The sequence below is a fragment of the Miniopterus natalensis genome, chromosome 16, assembly GCF_054644295.1.
Source record: "Miniopterus natalensis isolate mMinNat1 chromosome 16, mMinNat1.hap1, whole genome shotgun sequence".
NCBI classification, from domain to species: Eukaryota; Metazoa; Chordata; class Mammalia; order Chiroptera; family Miniopteridae; genus Miniopterus; species Miniopterus natalensis.
The window spans coordinates 7,000,369-7,014,367 of NC_142096.1; the positions used below are offsets into that span (position 1 = coordinate 7,000,369).

At 45.4% G+C, this 13,999-nt stretch overlaps 1 protein-coding gene across 1 annotated transcript in view; it reads right to left on the reverse strand.

Moving 5' to 3' along the window:
* The window catches only part of NCALD (neurocalcin delta), a 146,668-nt gene extending 132,927 nt beyond the window's left edge, over positions 1-13,741 (reverse strand). The window contains exon 1 of the mRNA XM_087825313.1: positions 13,706-13,741. The gene's annotated coding sequence lies outside the window, so the exon portion shown is untranslated. The remainder of the gene's footprint in view (positions 1-13,705) is intronic.
* Positions 13,742-13,999: the final 258 nt, after the last annotated feature.

The window sequence follows — 13,999 nt, forward strand, 5'->3', positions numbered from 1 at the left end:
CTGCAGCCATGCAGAACCCATCGGAAGAAAACAGAACAGTAACATCCTCTTGATTAAGTTTCCTTAAGAGCAAGGTTAAAGGAGTGCTGAGAAACCAGCACTTGACTTTGAATCACAGAGAAGGTATTATATGATGAACTCAGTGACTCTGAGACAAGTCTACCCAGGGCATTTCCGCCAGCATCTCAGACCATGTCTTTGCAGCTCAGCTTCTCATCTCTGCCCGAAGCCCAGGCGTCCCACACGATTTGGGGGCCAAAATACCTCATCCAGATACCAGCCCTCTGAGTAACCTGTGACAGCAGACACCAGAGTCAGGGACATTGATTTTATGGATCTATGTAGCTGAAGGGCTTATCCAGAGATTATCTACTTTATTAGAGTATAAAACATCTCTAAAGAAGGTCCATCCCACGCTCCCCTTAATCCAACATTCTGCCCCTTGCTGAGAACGGTCTTTTCAACACCAACTTCAAAGATGAAGGACACCCTCTAAAAGCATGTGTCCATTTCTGACCTATGTGGATCATTTCATCAGCTATCCTGCCCTTAAAAATAGTCAAGGAGACTAATGGGACAAGAGGAAGAAAGAGTCTAGTGGGGCAGTGATGATGTTAACTCTTTTTTTTTTTTTAAATCTATCCTCATTGATCTCGGATAGAGGAAGGGAGAGGGAGAGAGAGAGATGATGTTAAGTCCTGCCTCTCCATGCAGCCAGAAGTTCCAGACTGGTGGCTTGGGAGGTTGGATCCATCTGCTTGGGGGGGGGGGGGGGGGAGACAAGTTCTCCCCTTTATGTCACCATCCCCCACAGCAGTTTCACTCATCTACATGTGACCCTGTCCTGGAATGACATCCTAGGTTCACTCCTATGAACATTTAAAGATACAATTAGAGAGGGAAAGAGGAACTGGGAGGGGAAGGGAAAATCCTGTGGATGCTGTGAGGGTTTTAAAACATGTTGGCAGATTTTGTGACATTTCTCCCACCTAGAGGTGGAGTTGAATTTCCCTCCTCTTGAATACAGGAGGACTTATAAGTTATTCACATCTACACGAGGTGGAAGCTATCCTGGTGACTTACAAATTTAGGTCAAAAGAGCAGCGCAGCTTCTGCCTGGCTTGTCTGATTGCTCTCTCTCTCTCTCTCTCTCTCTCTCTCTTTGTTTCCCACTCAGGATGTTCACTTTGGGAATTCAGCCATCATGCCACATGGAAGCCAAGCAGCCAAGCAGAGGACCTTGCGAAGAGGAAATAGGGCCCCTCACCCAACCTTCTACCAGCTCCCCCACCCTGAGCTCCCAGCTAACACAGGAGCCAACCTGCTGGCCACGTGGGTGCACCGTCTTGGAAGAAGCTCCTCAGGCCTCCAGCTGACCCACCCCAGCTGGTGCCCAGGTGGAGCAGACATGAGCCTTGCCTCCCAAGCCAGCTCAGACTGAGGACTCACAAGACAAATGAATGATTGTCATGTTAACCCCCTAGGTTGTGGGGTGATTCGTTAGGCAGCAATGGATACCCAGACTCAGAAACTTTTACCAACATGGACCCTGTTAAGGGTGTCCTAATCCAGTGACAGGACAGAGGAATGAGGCAGATTCCATAGCTTTCATATTTTTTTAAATGATGAGAACCTAAATATAAGCCCCTCTCCCCCCCCCCCAAAACCCTGTGACCTTTCACAGTTCGACATTTTACTCACTTTTAAGGGCTAGAGAACTTGGAAGAGGAAAGGGGATGACTGTTGATGATGGGACTGGAGAGCCCGACATGCCAATCCTTATCCCTTCACTTTCAGATCCCTTAAATATTTCCTTTTTCTGCCCAAGTTGCTTATTTTTGCTGGCATGATTATTTACAGTCAACCCTTCTTCCTAGAAGGACACCAGATCAAATCCCCCCAAAATTCAATAACATTCAAGTGGTGAGAGTTGAAGCACTGAAGACTTGGGGCTGCAAACTATGCCGCACATCCTCCCACACCAAGTCCCCAAAATGCACCCATCAGCATCTCACTGTCCTGTTCAGGAATGAATGCTCACTCCCTCTGATTTACTGTACTAAATCCAATTTTCTTTGTCTATCTTTCACTGTACCATGGCTCCATCTTACATATTGAACTGTATTTCCCAGCCTGCCCTGGAAATTCCTTCCTCTAAGCTCTGATTCATGCCAAGCTATAGCTCTTCATCTCTTTATCAGTCAACCATCTTTCAAAGCCATATTCAAGCCTGATCTCAATTTTTTGAAAAGTTCCCTAACCACTGCAGCTGACAGCAATCCTGCTCTCCATCTGAGCTTTGACAGCACTCAGTCTGCAGTGCTCATCTGCCATTGATGCCCATCTGCCCATTCTCCACCACTCATCAGAGGTCCTTCAAGTGCAAGCCCATATCTACTTCATCGTGACACTCCTCCCCAGCACTCCAAACTCTCGTAGAGCCCCACTCAGTATCTTGAATATTTTATGTGCTAAATTACTGCTTATTGGATTAGCTAAATAAACTAAGTAATATGGCAAATAGCTTACAAAGTTTATTCCAGTAATATTTTTAGTTTAAGCACTGCCTAATCTTAAGAAGTGAATCTTTAATTGGGCAGTTTTGAGCCCAAGCCAGACAGCTGGAACTAGTAAGTATTGGGATGAGTGGGAGACACTCCAAACGGGGGTAGCTGCCTACGCTTTATTGGACATTCCCAGGGATCCCTCGAATTCTACCATCATAGAATGGACAGGATCTTAAAGATTATCTAACATAGAAATTCATCTTGTGTCTATTATGTATGAAGAAAAGTATAGAAATTATTTAGGGTAAACCTTCATGTTGTAGATGAAGACAGTAAAACTCAGAGCCCCAAGCAGCTGGTTATCAGCAGAAATGACCCTGACCTCAGGTCTCCTGACTCCTTTCCCAGCATTCTTTCCACAACGACAACGGCAAGACTAGAGGCCTGTTGCCATTTCTCAACAAGCACTCCTCTCTGAAGAGCAGGCTACAGGCAGTGTTTCAAACGGAACTTGAATCATGTTTTTAAAGTTCATTTATACCGTGAAGAGTGAGCTACATTGCTAGACATCTTCTTCTCAGGCAAAACAAACAAACAACCATCCTTTGTTTTCCGCAGACGAGGAAAGATGTGTTCATGCATCTAGCTTGCTAGCAATTCTTCCCAAGGAGAGGGGGGCTCTTATCTGAGCATCACGTCGTCACCTCGGGCCAGGCCAAGTAACTGGCCTACCTGAGAGGGCGGCTTCGAAGATGAAAGCGCGAGCGTGAAGAACAGACCCCGAACATGGGCAAGGTGCAAGCGCTCACTCGAGAAATTGATAAAAAGCATTTAAATTAGCAACCCTTTTCTTGAAGAGGCTCGGCGACCGCTCCCCGCCAGCCTAGCAGCAAACCCGCTTCCTCTGGAGCCGCGCCCGGGGCCTCGGATGGCTGCTGTTGTCCCACTGCCCCAGCTCGGCCAGCACCTGCAGCTGCCCGCCCGGCTGGCCGGCGCCTCGCCCCTCCCGCTCTCCTTAATCTGGGACAGGAAAACCAAGAAAAAGCACTTGCACTCATGCTTCTGGTTCTGAATTTAACATCCTCTGACAATTGGATTCAGAGGGCCAATAAAGCCTTTTAAACACATTTCTTTAAATACCAGTCCCAGCATGTCTGGAACAATCGGGAAAGTACCAGGAACAGTGCTTTTGTTGAGGGCCTGTGTGCTTATCTGTAGAATTAGACCTGGTTTTTTATTATAGGGACTTGCAGAAGATGAGAGAAACATAACACCTCCACCCCATTCATTCATTCACTCATTCATTCACTCATTCATTCGTTCACTCATTCATTCATTCCACAAGTGAGCACCAACTAGGTGCCAAACACCATCCTGGGTACAGGTTACAACAGTCCCAACTTGCAAAAGATGCACAAAACAGGTAATGCTCATAAAATGTGATGAGTGCCTTGCCAGAGAAAGTGTGAGGAGACCGGAGGAGGCACAACTAGCCCAGCTTTGAGGAGGTCAGATAAGACAACAAAGCACTCTCCGTTAATTCAATCTTATTGTAGAAAGAAACAAAGTAATAGGCCCAACTCACACTCTGTTTCTAAGCCATAGTTTCTCAGCCTGTCACGGCACTGGTCAAGTGACACGCTCCTAAACACAGCTTCCAGCTATCATTTTAATAATAGACACCACAAAAGCAATTTGCAGAACAAACTCCCCTCAGCAAATAGCAAATGAACTGACAGTCTCTGAATGACCACTGCGGTCCAGGCCCTCATACCAACAACTGCTAATCTTACCATTTTGATTTTCTCTAGTCTAAATGAAAATATTCTCTGTCTCCATCTCAGTTTGGTTTTAATTTAGCTCTCTGAATGACAGTAGTAGGAAGTGGTTTATTTTGGTTTAAGTAGAAAGGAAGACATATTTTGTTATTTCTTAGGGGTGTCAGAGGGCACACTGAATCATCTTCTTGTCCCTGGCATCGTATAGACAACGTGCTATTTTTACAGAAAGATTCATCTTCTCCAATTCTGATGGTGTCCTGAGTAGCCTCTGTGTGACAAGTCAGACAAACCGCACTCTGACACAGCCGTGTCCCTGGTAGTCTTTGGTGGGCTTTAACCCATCTTGGTATGCCAAGGACTTGGCACAGCACCTGGGACTGAGCAAGCATTCGATAAATATGTCTTGTTTTCATTTGAAAGAGAGAGAGATCAATTTGTTGTTCCACTTATTTATTCATTCATTGTTTGCTTCTAGTATGTGCCCTGACTGGAGATCAAACCCACAACCTTGGGATAAATTGTGTCCTAAACGAAAGAATCAAGTAATGAACTCTTGCTTTTGTAACTTATGAGTTCTAAAGATAATTCTAAAAAGAGAGTTTCAAAAATATTAGGGGCCACATCAAGCAGCCTCCAGGGGACTAGGTATATAATTTTCTAAGATACATACTTTAAAAAACCATCCGCAACTGAAAATATGTAATCATGAATGCTGATTAAAAGCCAGTCTCAGTGCTGTGCACTTATACACTTCGAGAATAATTCCCTATATTTCTATAGGAACTGATTAGTCGACGATGTCAAGTGAACGGGGGGGGGGGGGGGCATGGTCTGTGTTCCCACAGCAACTAGCAGAGGGCCTTGCCCATAGCAATTGCTCACAGAAATTCATTCATTAACCAATGACTGGGAGATGACTGTACATAATAACCGGCTGAGAGGTCCTGAGCAGAGGCCGATTCTGATGAAAAGTACGGTCTAAGAAACTTACTTTCTGGGAGCAAGGAAATGCCATGAGCTGGCAGGCTTGCAGAAGGTTATCTCAACAACCAGGCCCTTAGGAAGGCCCTCGCCCATGGAGGTAACAATGGAATAGATGACTCTACCTTGCCAGGCTAGAAGAGACCACCATGGTGATTAATGAACTTGAGGGAGCATGGAAGGCACCAGAGTTAAAGATGCATCAATGGTCACCACTTCAGGGATTTGGAAAATGACCTTGACACAGATAGGAATAGCTTCAAAGGATAGAGACGATCTTTATATCAGTGCTAACGCCTGTCATCGTGGGGTTTGGTTAGATTAAAGCAAGCTGGCAGGGCACTGCATCGCCCACTACCTACCTGCTCTAACACCTGGCACCAGACAGACCAATAAGGGCAAATAGGTCTCTGCATTCACTCAGAGTGACTAATTATCGCAGATTATTGACTCTCGCTACTCAAAGAGATGACATTCTCTTCATAAGGCATGACTGACAGATTGTTTTCCTTTAGCTTTGCTCAAAATTGCAATTAAATTCATTTACGCTAAGAGAGTCAAAGATCCTTGAACTTTAAACCAATTGACCACAGGAATGAATACTCTATGACCAATTTTTGACCTTTTTACTTAACATTTTTCATGATATAAAGAGATCGGCCAAAACAGCTAAAGACCAAGCCAGGCGGGACATTTTTCTAAGCTGGGGATAAAGGAAACACAGTCAAGATTAATAACAGTGCAAACTAACGAACAGACGCAAATAAATAAGTCATATTTTTAAAGAGCATGATGAAGGTAGCTTTGCCCAAGAATCCATCACAAATATGGAAAGGAAAGTGAGTTTAAATAGGACAAAAATATCCCAGCAAAAATGAGACTGATAAGCTTCCACTGCATCATATTTAAAGATTGGATGGAAAGCATTTCAGAAGGAGAGTCCACCAGGACAAGGAAAATCTAATCAATTTCCCCCCCAAGAATGCAGTCCTCTGGCCACCGCCGACTTGTCACTTACGAAGACTCCTAGCTAAAGAAAATGTTTTCAAGGGCCCTCCACTGAAATTGCTGTAACCAGTCTAGTTTCAGCTGTACTTCTCTGAGCCTCCCAGCGAAAATTCTTAAGTGATCCTGGGGTCAGGATTGGCTAAAGCTGTGAGAGCCTTTAAGACTGTTTTGTTGTTTTGCTTTTATTTTCAAATGATCTGCAACTGGGGGTATGGACTAGCATGGATGATTTCCCAGAAATGAGCCTTCCTACCACTTGGTTATCTGGGTCTATTTTCATTAAATAATTCATGCACAAATAATCAATGGACAACTGGAAATGGTTATTTAGTAATTACATTTAGCTCCGACAGAAACAGCCCATTAAGAAAATAAGAGCATACATGTTATGATGGCCATTTTTTTAACTCTGAAAATGCCAGTTGGGGCAACCAATAACACAAGCTCCGCTGGTCTCCCTCCCTCAGGGCCCATGGAGGTCAGATTCAGGCTTTGCTTTATGTTGAAGGGCAACACCTTTCTCTCCATACAGTGAGGATAAGAAAACTGGAGACAATGGGCTCTTTATGCACTAAAATTTCAGACAGGCTAGGGAAGTAGTAAGTTTTTAAAACAATAAAACCAGCCCTATAAAAATAGATAAAATAGATTTTCCCATTAATTTAATGCATCTGTTTTGCATTTCCTCCAGACTTAATATCACAAGTAATTATTTGGGGAGCTTAAGAGCAATGGTTATCCACCATCAACACCACTCCCAACCACACTCCATCGCTCCCACCCCCATGTCATCTATACTCCCCGGCCCTGTAGCCTCCTGTTGGGTGTGACTCGTGGGGGGCCTCAGCCAAAGATGGGAGGGTGGGAAGAGAGCAATGGGGTGCTATTTTCCCCACTCTCTCCCTGTTTCACTGCAGTGTCTGAAAACAGCCACGTCCCTTCACAGTTCTGGCTTCTGTGGAGTGGCCCTTCCTCTATGATTATGACCCTCACTGGACTCCACCAATTGCCACTCTTGTGCCTTGGCCTGGGGACCACAATGGCTTCCCTTTGCTGCTAGTCCTGGGTACTGGACCACCCCTGGTTGGTTCCTGTAACCACAGGTGCGGCAATAGTCCCCGCATTAAACTCTCTTCATTCAAACCCTCAGAGGTTGATTCTGTTTCCTGCTAAGATCCCAATGCAACCACTTTGCAAAATAAATACAGACGTGCTTGTTTCCTGGCTGAGGTCGGTGAGCAAACACAAAAGACCAACATCTACGAGACGCATGAACAGAACAAACCCCACCAAGCTTTCTGCCTTGGCAAACAGCATCTTTAATGTCAAACTTAATATCAAAAATAGCAAAACACAGCTAATATTCCTCCGTTCTAACATCGACTTCTGTTTTGAAAGGAGGGAGAAAAAAATCTCACTCATTTCTTCCTCACCATCCAAAAAAACAAAAAAAACCACCACCACCATTGGATAAACCCCAGGAAAGCCCAGGTCTAAAGACTAGCAATTCTTCATAATCACATGGATGCTTGAGAAAGAGGAGCTTTTTTCCACTCTCAGTCTTTTGCAATTACAAAAAGAAAAGGCATAGTTTCTGATTCTTTCTCTTTGGCACCCAGAATTGAATTCACTTTATTGCAGGTAAGAATAAAGATATCTATCGCCTTTTAAAAACTAGAGTCAAGTAACAAAACAAACAAAACGGCACTGTTTTATCCAAGTCATACAAGGAGGTGTATGACACAAATAAAACCCGTCACCTCTCTAAGACTGTGTCTCAGATGGTATTTTGTTTCTTCAGTCCAGGTATCTATTTATTTAGCTGGGGGCTACAGCTCTTTTACATCATTTACCCACCGAAGGGATATCTGTTGAATTTTCAACCAGCTGACAAACTGTACAGTTCGCAAGGCTAAATGTAACATTTTTATTGGATCCCCCCTTTTTCTTACTAAGCTTCGGATCCCTAACGACAGAGTAGCTATGCGTTAACAAGCAGAGCACACACTTTAACCCAGGCACAACTAACTCGTCCGGTCCTCTCTCCTGCATTTTGCCTGAACACGGAGCTGGCTATTCTCACCACAACCCCCCTCTAAATCCACTCTCCAGAGCCACTCTCCTCTCCTCTCCCTCCGGGTGCTCAGAAACCCTCTCAGCCTGTTCCCTGCCCTCGGGCTTCTCGCTGAGGTCCACCAGGAGGAGGCGCCAGCAGGAGACGGAGGGAAAGGAGGCCCCAGTCTGCCTCCCTCCAGGCCCTCTGCATGTCGAGAGTCTTGAAGTTCTGGCGATGGCTGGATCTCCAACTGCAAGTCCCCGACTACTACTCCCCCTGGCCGCCTGGCTCCTGCCCACCTTGCCCTGTCGCAGACGGTAAAAGCTTTTCTCTGCCGAAAGTTCCCGGTGGCCTTAATATCCCTTATCTGTTCCTTCCACCCTGCCTACACGTCTGCAAAGAGCACTTTTTCTAAATTCTCTCTCGACTCCTCTAGAGTGCGCCTTCTGTTTCCTGCTGGGTCCCTGACTGATGGGAGCATGGAGGGGGTGACAGACACAAGGTACCACTCAGGCGAGGGGCAGTCCCCTTAGCCCCCAACAGGTGTGCCCAGGGTCTGTCCCTGCCTGTGGAAGAGCGATGGGTGTAGAATCCTAGTGTCTGAGAACCACCCCGGGGAGGTCCAAGGAAAGATTAAGAAACGGTCCAAGGAGACTAGGAGTCATGATGACAAAATGTAAAGTGATGTTCTGGACTGAACAGGAAACGGACATCAGTGCAAAACTGGTGAAATTCCAACAAAACCTGTAGCTTACTATTACGCATTGATACTAATTTATTAATTTTGACAAATATATTCTGGTTATATAAGAAGTTAACATAAAGGGAAGCTAGGTGAAGGAAATATTGGTTCTATACTATCTTTGCAACTTTTCTATAAATATAAAATTATTGCAAAATAAAATGTTTATCTAAAAAAAAGCAGACTCCCAGACCCTGCATAAGACCCCCCCTGAATCAGAACTTCATCCGTGGATACTCAGGCAGGTGGGTTGAGAACCAAACCTTAAAAAGCCCCTAAAGGACTTGGAAACTCTCTGTTCTGGTTGAGATAAGAATGGAAACAATTGTTTACTGATGCGAAAGTACAGCATAATCACTTGACTATTTAAAGGAACGAGCCGATTGAAGCTTTGTCCAAGTTCACCTTCTATTCCAGTTAATTAGAATGATTCATCCCTCGACCAGACCAGTGGCTGTATTTAGTTTCTTGCATAACAACACTTGAAGAGGTACGAATAATTATAGAACCAAACAAAGAAGTGACAGTAGAGTTCTCCCGCTTCCTCCTCTCTCTGAACCCAAGGATTTTTGCAGTGTGTGTCTTTTTCTTTCCCCTAACTTTGCGTTTCCAAGAGGGCAGGGCCAACCAGACTTTTGAACAGTGATCTCCTTCATCCGTGGTGGGGTATCCTGTCTCTGTGTCGAATTTAAGCTCCCAGAAGGCAGCAGCTCTATTTCCCATCCCTTCTGTATTTTTCTACAGCTCAGTTGTGTTGTTCACCCATGCCTTTGATGGATGACAACCTCCACTCCTCACTATGCCCAAATCTTTGCCTATTTGTTTTAGATATAACTCTTACATTCAACATTTTCTATGCCGTTGGAATGTGTAAGAAGGGGGTAGGTAGATGTGTTGGCATTAGTATTGCTTGTTTATTAACAAAAATGTTAATGGAGCACCTACTATGTGCCAGGCAGTATTCTAAGCACTGGGGCCATAATAATGAATAAAATAATCTCCACCTTCAGGGAGCTTAAAGTCAAATTGGGAGATAGACGATTAAGCAGCTAATTACCAAACAATCTATAGATTGCCCCTTGCCATCCTCACACTGCCCATCCTAACAGGGCAACTCGAGTGTGAATTAGGAACAAGAAAAGTAGGCTCTAATTCCAGGCCTGCCTCCTGCTAGGCACTGACTTTAAAGGAGGCATAGCCGTTCTGACCCTCAATCCCCTCATTCAGAAAAAATGGGAATTAAAAAACAATAAAACCCGCCTCTCTGCCTCAAGGCAGTTGTTACAACAATGGATGCAAAAGTGCTTTGAACACTGCAAAGTGTTACACAGGTGGGGGCAAAAGTAGATTTACAGTTGTGCTTAAGCAAAACAGAGTCTATCTTGCAGTGTTAGTTATTAATTATTGTATTATTTTCCATAGGAACAACTGCAAACCTACTTTTCCCACGCCCTGTACATGTCAAGCAACAGGAATTAATGACTTAAATAGTCCCTGCCTACTGACTCTAACACTAAAAGTTAGTGGTTCAGTGGCATTGCCATTAGCAGAAATTTCAGACAATAAGGCTTTATAGAAAGCAACCCTTCCCAAGGTCTCAGCTCTGTTGCTTTGGAGCCAGCGATCAGTGAGAGTTAGATTAACATCAGGGAGCCGCTGGGGAGAAGTTGCCTATGAAGAAGGCAGCCCACCGTCTTATTCACGGCAGCCCCCTTTTTGCTTCTCTCCTTAAATACAGACGAGCTCAGTTACCTCCACTCTTCTGTGAAATTCAGAGCGATCTCTTAACTACAGCGTTCACATTTCTATTTCACTCAAAAAGAAGCTTCCTGATCAGAGATGAAAGGAAAGCTGCTCTCAGTCAGGGCTGCTGCATATAAGCCTGTGAGCAGTTTTCGGCACATGTCTTAAAAAGATAATGCTCGAGAGAAGTTCTGAAAATCACAGTTGCTGCTTCAGAGATAAATGTCGTGTCTATTCTCAGCTTCTAAAGCAGAAAATGTTCTATCGGAGCGGTTTACCGTCTTTCTGTCTGGAGAAGTCGATGAGCTTCTAAGGACTTCTTTTGGATGCCATGGTAACCACATGATTCCGGTCAAGTCTGTTGTGTCTGGGGCACAGCTTAAGAACTTTAAGATGTCACCTAAGAAAGCATTCACTAGAGACAATGCTGGTATGTTCGAACTGAGCATACGACACGTTCGCTCCAGGAGCACATACGCCTATAGGCCTCTGCTACGTCCCAGCACCAGGCTGACTAACCAAGAGAATGGAAGACACCATTGCAAAGACCTCACCGGGGCTGTGGGGCCCTGGCAGCAGCAAGCTAGTTACAAAATACTCAAGAATATATAGAAATGATATCGTAAAGTTTTAGCTTTTATTCCAAAGTTAAAATTTGTATTCTCTAGTTTTTGCTGTGACTTCAATCATGGAAGCTTTCTATGAAGATTTTTTTTTTTTTAGCTAAATAGAAACATGAGAAAAAGCTGAATGTTGAGCAGAGGAACAGTAGTAGGATCCGGAAGAAGTTTAAGTGGCTCATGAGGGCCTTTAAATGCACTTAGCCTGAGAAATGATGAAGAGGGAAGGAGGACCCTTGGTCTATGGAAAGGAGCAGTATTTGGGGCTTTACTGGTAAAGGCAAAATCACATCCAGACTGTGGGACTCTCTGAAGTCTCCCCAGACTGTCTCCCTTCACCTGAAAGTAATGAACAAATATCAGATGGTGGAGACTCCCCTTTCACCACAGGGTGTGTTTGTGCACGTGTGCGCACGTGTGTATGTGTGCGCCCACGCTTACACCACCACCAGGTTGTATCAGGATTCGCTCTGGAGTTCATCAATACATGAACCAATGAACGCCGCAATTATTTCTATATTCATGAAAGAAATCTGATCACTGACCCCAAATGATCTTCACAAAGCCCACAGATGAGCTGAATTTCTTCAGGAAATATTTAGGAAGCACATGCTATGAGCATCTGAACCAGAAGCTGAAAGAGACACAAAGGAAATGTCGTGCCTGGTCCTTTTTACCGTTTGGTTGAGGAAACAAGAAAGACCTGCAGGAAGTCAGGCAGCATTTCTTCCCGCATCTCTCACCTTTACCCACTCTCCGCTTCGCCACTGACCTCGGGGAGCTCTCCCGCCCTTGGCCTCCACCTACTCACCATGGCCAGTGAGCATTTTCTCCAACTTCGTGATTCACACTCACACACACACACCCCTTGGCCTCCCTTCCTTGAGCACACAATCTGAGACACATATGGCCTCTCCATAAAACCCTCAATATCTTTGTCGTCCTGCCTTTCCAACCCTAGATAATTCTGTATTCTGTGTTCTCTGCTCCAACACTAAGCACACCTGGAGAGAAACCACATAAGCCCGTAGGTACCTTTGGGGAGACCCGAAGAAAGGGCCACTGGAGAATGCTGATTTCCCAATTCCAATGTAAGCGCCTCAAGGGCAGGGACTTTGCTCTGTTAAGCCTGAGGGCACCCCAGCAGGCTCAATAAATCCCTTTAGCAATGCATTAATACCGAAAACAAGGAATTAGAAAAGAAGGGTCCATATTCATTCGACAAATAAACTGATGCTCGAAACATTCACACACAGCTGTTCTAAATAAAGCATTCAATAAAGTAGCCTTCGAAAGAAGTGCCCCTTAAAAATAGCTGGTGAAAGTTATTCTGTGGCCTTCAGAGTTGTCAAGCTCTTCAAAGTTATTTTATAATTCAGAGTAGTTTATAACTTAAGATCGTTCTTCCTGTTAATTCCAGCAGTGTAGTAAGATCTCACCACTCCTAAAACATCACCAAGTAGGAGCCATCCTCGGGTCACAGCTGTATTTCTCCCGAGGGAAAATGAAAGAGTCTCTCCATGTCAGCCAGGAAGGCAAATATAAAGGAATCCTGAGACATCTCATTTCAGAGAGAAGAGAGCATCCTGCCAGGGCAATGCCGCCGCGAGGGGTAAAGCTTCAGGGGGCCAGGGGACACCGCGGCCCGACCAGAGTCTCGGGAGCTGGCGCCCCCGGGGTGCAGCACGCTCTTCCTCCCGCCAGTGCGCACCTGTCTCCGCCCGGAGTGGGGGCCACAGCTCAGGCTGCGGTGCTCATACCAGTGTCGCAGGGGCAAACCCAAGTGCGTCTGATTCTCCTACAAATGTAATAACGTCTGACAAGAGGCCGATTGGGCAGCACACGATGTCATTTCCTCTAATTAAGGAACACTCGAGAAAAACCAAAATAGCCACAAAGCACTGTCAGCAAAGCAATCAGCAGCGACAGTCGGCTGTCAACCCCCCGTCCTGAGCTGAGCCTGTGTAGAGAGCAGGGCTAGTTGTCACCGGTTTCCAAATCATTGTGACAGCAGGAGTCAAGGATGAGGGCTGAGAAGAGAAGCCAGAGCCTACGGCAGACCAACGGCACCAAACCCCCTCGGGCTGAGGGGGGCTGCAGCTGTTTGTTTCTGTGCAGAAATGTAGGGGGACCCTGCGGAGGATCCTGCGGCGAGCTTCCAGAGCAGCTGGGAGTCTGCCTGCGGCCCACGCTGCTTATTCCCTGGAGTCGCCCTCCTCTCCACCTGGAACAATTCTGCCCCCTCTGTAAACCCATAAGCAGCTCACCTCTGCCGAACTGAGGGCTTCACGGCTGCAACACGCGAGTCCCCCCGTCTCAGCTCCCAGATCAGGTGAGCATCTGTACCTCAAGGTCACTGTGCCCAACGGCAGGAGTCGGGAAATATGCAAAGAAACAGACATAACACCATTGTCACGATATGTAATAATATATAATAAGACTGGATGCGTGTGTGCATATGTGTGTGTGTGACACACGTGTGTATATAACAATTAGTGGGAGGAACATTTTTCTCTCCTTCCCAGCATCCCTTCCCGGCACATAAAACAAAACTGTTTATC